Here is a 7,500-nt window from a genome sequence, read left to right as displayed (position 1 = left end):
AATGATTTGATGCATAAAGTTTAATTAAACTCCCATTAGTTTGCCGGGAAACATCGATTCTTCCGATCTAGAAAGAGACAGAGATAGACGATCCGCGTTATGTTAAATATTTCAAGGTTCCCGATTCCACAAAATTATAAAAAGTATACGGCTGTGTAGCAGGGATCAAAACGAGTAATTTCGTGTATAAAGTTTAATTAATATCCCATTAGTTTGCCGGGAAACATCGATTCTTCCGATCTAGAAAGAGACAGAGACAGTCGATCCGCGTTATGATAAATATTTCAAGGTTCCCGATTCCACAAAATTATAAAAAGTATACGGCTGTGTAGCAGGGATCAGAACGAGTAATTTCATGTATAAAGTTTAATTAAACTCCCAATAGTTTGCCGGGAAACATCGATTCTTCCGATCTAGAAAGAGACAGAGACAGTCGATCCGCGTTATGATAAATATTTCAAGGTTCCCGATTCCACAAAATTATAAAAAGTATACGGCTGTGTAGCGGGGATCAAAACGAGTAATTTCATGTAAAAAGTTTAATTAATCTCCCAATAGTTTGCCGGGAAACATCGATTCTTCCGATCTAGAAAGAGACAGAGACAGTCGATCCGCGTTATGATAAATATTTCGAGGTTCCCGATTCCACAAAATTATAAAAAGTATACGGCTGTGTAGCAGGGATCAGAACGAGTAATTTCATGTATAAAGTTTAATTAAACTCCCAATAGTTTGCCGGGAAACATCGATTCTTCCGATCTAGAAAGAGACAGAGACAGTCGATCCGCGTTATGATAAATATTTCAAGGTTCCCGATTCCACAAAATTATAAAAAGTATACGGCTGTGTAGCGGGGATCAGAACGAGTAATTTCATGTATAAAGTTTAATTAAACTCCCAATAGTTTGCCGGGAAACATCGATTCTTCCGATCTAGAAAGAGACAGAGACAGTCGATCCGCGTTATGATAAATATTTCAAGGTTCCCGATTCCACAAAATTATAAAAAGTATACGGCTGTGTAGCGGGGATCAAAACGAGTAATTTCATGTATAAAGTTTAATTAATCTCCCAATAGTTTGCCGGGAAACATCGATTCTTCCGATCTAGAAAGAGACAGAGACAGTCGATCCGCGTTATGATAAATATTTCGAGGTTCCCGATTCCACAAAATTATAAAAATTATACGGCTGTGTAGCGGGGATCAAAACGAGTAATTTCATGTATAAAGTTTAATTAATCTCCCAATAGTTTGCCGGGAAACATCGATTCTTCCGATCTAGAAAGAGACAGAGACAGTCGATCCGCGTTATGATAAATATTTCAAGGTTCCCGATTCCACAAAATTATAAAAAGTATACGGCTGTGTAGCAGGGATCAGAACGAGTAATTTCATGTATAAAGTTTAATTAAACTCCCAATAGTTTGCCGGGAAACATCGATTCTTCCGATCTAGAAAGAGACAGAGACAGTCGATCCGCGTTATGATAAATATTTCAAGGTTCCCGATCCCACAAAATTATAAAAAGTATACGGCTGTGTAGCGGGGATCAGAACGAGTAATTTCATGTATAAAGTTTAATTAAACTCCCAATAGTTTGCCGGGAAACATCGATTCTTCCGATCTAGAAAGAGACAGAGACAGTCGATCCGCGTTATGATAAATATTTCAAGGTTCCCGATTCCACAAAATTATAAAAAGTATACGGCTGTGTAGCGGGGATCAAAACGAGTAATTTCATGTATAAAGTTTAATTAATCTCCCAATAGTTTGCCGGGAAACATCGATTCTTCCGATCTAGAAAGAGACAGAGACAGTCGATCCGCGTTATGATAAATATTTCAAGGTTCCCGATTCCACAAAATTATAAAAAGTATACGGCTGTGTAGCAGGGATCAGAACGAGTAATTTCATGTATAAAGTTTAATTAAACTCCCAATAGTTTGCCGGGAAACATCGATTCTTCCGATCTAGAAAGAGACAGAGACAGTCGATCCGCGTTATGATAAATATTTCGAGGTTCCCGATTCCACAAAATTATAAAAAGTATACGGCTGTGTAGCGGGGATCAGAACGAGTAATTTCATGTATAAAGTTTAATTAAACTCCCAATAGTTTGCCGGGAAACATCGATTCTTCCGATCTAGAAAGAGACAGAGACAGTCGATCCGCGTTATGATAAATATTTCAAGGTTCCCGATTCCACAAAATTATAAAAAGTATACGGCTGTGTAGCGGGGATCAGAACGAGTAATTTCATGTATAAAGTTTAATTAAACTCCCAATAGTTTGCCGGGAAACATCGATAGTTCGATCGCGCGAGAGAGACAGAGAAACGAACAGACTTCTTTTCGATTTACGGCTAAAATAAATTTTTCTCATTTTATTCAATAACATATTCTTGCTTAGATAACTTTTTTACATAGGGATTAAGCATTTAGAACGATAGATTGTTTAAAATAAGGGCACTTTACTCTTGACATTTTACGGTTTTTTCAATTTTCTGAAAAATCCTATCATTAGATTTTTTTAAAAATACGATATTCTTGCTTATCTAACGTTTCTACATAGGGATTAAGCATTTAGAACGAAATCTAATGTCAGAAAATGGCACTTTACTCTTGACATTTTTCGGTTTTTTCAATTTTCTGGAAAATCCTATCATTAGATTTTTTTAAAAATACGATATTCTTGCTTAACTAACGTTTCTACATAGGGATTAAGCATTTAGAACGAAATCTAATGTAGGAAAATGGTACTTTACTCTTGATCGGTACGTTGGGACTTTGAAAATATTCGGGCGTTCCAATCGCTCGTCTGTTGCATCATAGCGCGTCTCGGCGCAATCGAGCGATTCGCTCGATCCATTATTTTCGATTTACGGCTAAAATAAATTTTTCTAATTTTTTTCAATAACATATTCCTGCTTAAATAACTTTTTTACATAGGGATTAAGCATTTAGAACGATACATTGTTTAAAGTAAGGGCACTTTACTCTTGACATTTTACGGTTTTTTCAATTTTCTGAAGAATCCTATCATTAGATTTTTTTAAAAATACGATATTCTTGCTTAACTAACGTTTCTACATAGGGATTAAGCATTTAGAACGAAATCTAATGTCAGAAAATGGCACATTACTCTTGACATTTTTCGGTTTTTTCAATTTTCTGGAAAATCCTATCATTAGATTTTTTTAAAAATACGATATTCTTGCTTAACTAACGTTTTTACATAGGGATTAAGCATTTAGAACGAAATCTAATGTAGGAAAATGGTACTTTACTCTTGATCGGTACGTTGGGACTTTGAAAATATTCGGGCGTACGCGACGCGCTCGGCGCTTCGAACAGCTCCGGTGTCCCCATTATTTTCGATTTACGGCTAAAATAAATTTTTCTAATTTTTTTCAATAACATATTCCTGCTTAAATAACTTTTTTACATAGGGATTAAGCATTTAGAACGATACATTGTTTAAAGTAAGGGCACTTTACTCTTGACATTTTACGGTTTTTTCAATTTTCTGAAGAATCCTATCATTAGATTTTTTTAAAAATACGATATTCTTGCTTAACTAACGTTTCTACATAGGGATTAAGCATTTAGAACGAAATCTAATGTCAGAAAATGGCACTTTACTCTTGACATTTTTCGGTTTTTTCAATTTTCTGGAAAATCCTATCATTAGATTTTTTTAAAAATACGATATTCTTGCTTAACTAACGTTTTTACATAGGGATTAAGCATTTAGAACGAAATCTAATGTAGGAAAATGGTACTTTACTCTTGATCGGTACGTTGGGACTTTGAAAATATTCGGGCGTACGCGACGCGCTCGGCGCTTCGAACAGCTCCGGTGTCCCCATTATTTTCGATTTACGGCTAAAATAAATTTTTCTAATTTTTTTCAATAACATATTCCTGCTTAAATAACTTTTTTACATAGGGATTAAGCATTTAGAACGATACATTGTTTAAAGTAAGGGCACTTTACTCTTGACATTTTACGGTTTTTTCAATTTTCTGAAGAATCCTATCATTAGATTTTTTTAAAAATACGATATTCTTGCTTAACTAACGTTTCTACATAGGGATTAAGCATTTAGAACGAAATCTAATGTCAGAAAATGGCACTTTACTCTTGACATTTTTCGGTTTTTTCAATTTTCTGGAAAATCCTATCATTAGATTTTTTTAAAAATACGATATTCTTGCTTAACTAACGTTTTTACATAGGGATTAAGCATTTAGAACGAAATCTAATGTAGGAAAATGGTACTTTACTCTTGATCGGTACGTTGGGACTTTGAAAATATTCGGGCGTTCCAATCGCTCGTCTGTTGCATCATAGCGCGTCTCGGCGCAATCGACCGATTCGCTCGATCCATTATTTTCGATTTACGGCTAAAATAAATTTTTCTAATTTTTTTCAATAACATATTCCTGCTTAAATAACTTTTTTACATAGGGATTAAGCATTTAGAACGATACATTGTTTAAAGTAAGGGCACTTTACTCTTGACATTTTACGGTTTTTTCAATTTTCTGAAGAATCCTATCATTAGATTTTTTTAAAAATACGATATTCTTGCTTAACTAACGTTTCTACATAGGGATTAAGCATTTAGAACGAAATCTAATGTCAGAAAATGGCACTTTACTCTTGACATTTTTCGGTTTTTTCAATTTTCTGGAAAATCCTATCATTAGATTTTTTTAAAAATACGATATTCTTGCTTAACTAACGTTTTTACATAGGGATTAAGCATTTAGAACGAAATCTAATGTAGGAAAATGGTACTTTACTCTTGATCGGTACGTTGGGACTTTGAAAATATTCGGGCGTACGCGACGCGCTCGGCGCTTCGAACAGCTCCGGTGTCCCCATTATTTTCGATTTACGGCTAAAATAAATTTTTCTAATTTTTTTCAATAACATATTCCTGCTTAAATAACTTTTTTACATAGGGATTAAGCATTTAGAACGATACATTGTTTAAAGTAAGGGCACTTTACTCTTGACATTTTACGGTTTTTTCAATTTTCTGAAGAATCCTATCATTAGATTTTTTTAAAAATACGATATTCTTGCTTAACTAACGTTTCTACATAGGGATTAAGCATTTAGAACGAAATCTAATGTCAGAAAATGGCACTTTACTCTTGACATTTTTCGGTTTTTTCAATTTTCTGGAAAATCCTATCATTAGATTTTTTTAAAAATACGATATTCTTGCTTAACTAACGTTTTTACATAGGGATTAAGCATTTAGAACGAAATCTAATGTAGGAAAATGGTACTTTACTCTTGATCGGTACGTTGGGACTTTGAAAATATTCGGGCGTTCCAATCGCTCGTCTGTTGCATCATAGCGCGTCTCGGCGCAATCGACCGATTCGCTCGATCCATTATTTTCGATTTACGGCTAAAATAAATTTTTCTAATTTTTTTCAATAACATATTCCTGCTTAAATAACTTTTTTACATAGGGATTAAGCATTTAGAACGATATATTGTTTAAAGTAAGGGCACTTTACTCTTGACATTTTACGGTTTTTTCAATTTTCTGAAAAATCCTATCATTAGATTTTTTTAAAAATACGATATTCTTGCTTAACTAACGTTTCTACATAGGGATTAAGCATTTAGAACGAAATCTAATGTCAGAAAATGGCACTTTACTCTTGACATTTTTCGGTTTTTTCATTTTTCTGGAAAATCCTATCATTAGATTTTTTTAAAAATACGATATTCTTGCTTAACTAACGTTTCTACATAGGGATTAAGCATTTAGAACGAAATCTAATGTAGGAAAATGGTACTTTACTCTTGATCGGTACGTTGGGACTTTGAAAATATTCGGGCGTTCCAATCGCTCGTCTGTTGCATCATAGCGCGTCTCGGCGCAATCGAGCGATTCGCTCGACCCATTATTTTCGATTTACGGCTAAAATAAATTTTTCTCATTTTATTCAATAACATATTCTTGCTTAGATAACTTTTTTACATAGGGATTAAGCATTTAGAACGATAGATTGTTTAAAATAAGGGCACTTTACTCTTGACATTTTACGGTTTTTTCAATTTTCTGAAAAATCCTATCATTAGATTTTTTTAAAAATACGATATTCTTGCTTATCTAACGTTTCTACATAGGGATTAAGCATTTAGAACGAAATCTAATGTCAGAAAATGGCACTTTACTCTTGACATTTTTCGGTTTTTTCAATTTTCTGGAAAATCCTATCATTAGATTTTTTTAAAAATACGATATTCTTGCTTAACTAACGTTTCTACATAGGGATTAAGCATTTAGAACGAAATCTAATGTAGGAAAATGGTACTTTACTCTTGATCGGTACGTTGGGACTTTGAAAATATTCGGGCGTTCCAATCGCTCGTCTGTTGCATCATCGCGCGTCTCGGCGCAATCGAGCGATTCGCTCGATCCATTATTTTCGATTTACGGCTAAAATAAATTTTTCTAATTTTTTTCAATAACATATTCCTGCTTAAATAACTTTTTTACATAGGGATTAAGCATTTAGAACGATACATTGTTTAAAGTAAGGGCACTTTACTCTTGACATTTTACGGTTTTTTCAATTTTCTGAAAAATCCTATCATTAGATTTTTTTAAAAATACGATATTCTTGCTTAACTAACGTTTCTACATAGGGATTAAGCATTTAGAACGAAATCTAATGTCAGAAAATGGCACTTTACTCTTGACATTTTTCGGTTTTTTCATTTTTCTGGAAAATCCTATCATTAGATTTTTTTAAAAATACGATATTCTTGCTTAACTAACGTTTTTACATAGGGATTAAGCATTTAGAACGAAATCTAATGTAGGAAAATGGTACTTTACTCTTGATCGGTACGTTGGGACTTTGAAAATATTCGGGCGTTCCAATCGCTCGTCTGTTGCATCATAGCGCGTCTCGGCGCAATCGACCGATTCGCTCGATCCATTATTTTCGATTTACGGCTAAAATAAATTTTTCTAATTTTTTTCAATAACATATTCCTGCTTAAATAACTTTTTTACATAGGGATTAAGCATTTAGAACGATACATTGTTTAAAGTAAGGGCACTTTACTCTTGACATTTTACGGTTTTTTCAATTTTCTGAAGAATCCTATCATTAGATTTTTTTAAAAATACGATATTCTTGCTTAACTAACGTTTCTACATAGGGATTAAGCATTTAGAACGAAATCTAATGTCAGAAAATGGCACTTTACTCTTGACATTTTTCGGTTTTTTCAATTTTCTGGAAAATCCTATCATTAGATTTTTTTAAAAATACGATATTCTTGCTTAACTAACGTTTTTACATAGGGATTAAGCATTTAGAACGAAATCTAATGTAGGAAAATGGTACTTTACTCTTGATCGGTACGTTGGGACTTTGAAAATATTCGGGCGTACGCGGCGCGTCTCGGCGCTTCGAACAGCTCCGGTGTCCCCATTATTTTCGATTTACGGCTAAA

The sequence above is a fragment of the Megalopta genalis genome, unplaced genomic scaffold (assembly GCF_051020955.1).
Source record: "Megalopta genalis isolate 19385.01 unplaced genomic scaffold, iyMegGena1_principal scaffold0260, whole genome shotgun sequence".
Taxonomy (NCBI): Eukaryota; Metazoa; Arthropoda; class Insecta; order Hymenoptera; family Halictidae; genus Megalopta; species Megalopta genalis.
This window is presented reverse-complemented; position numbering follows the sequence as displayed.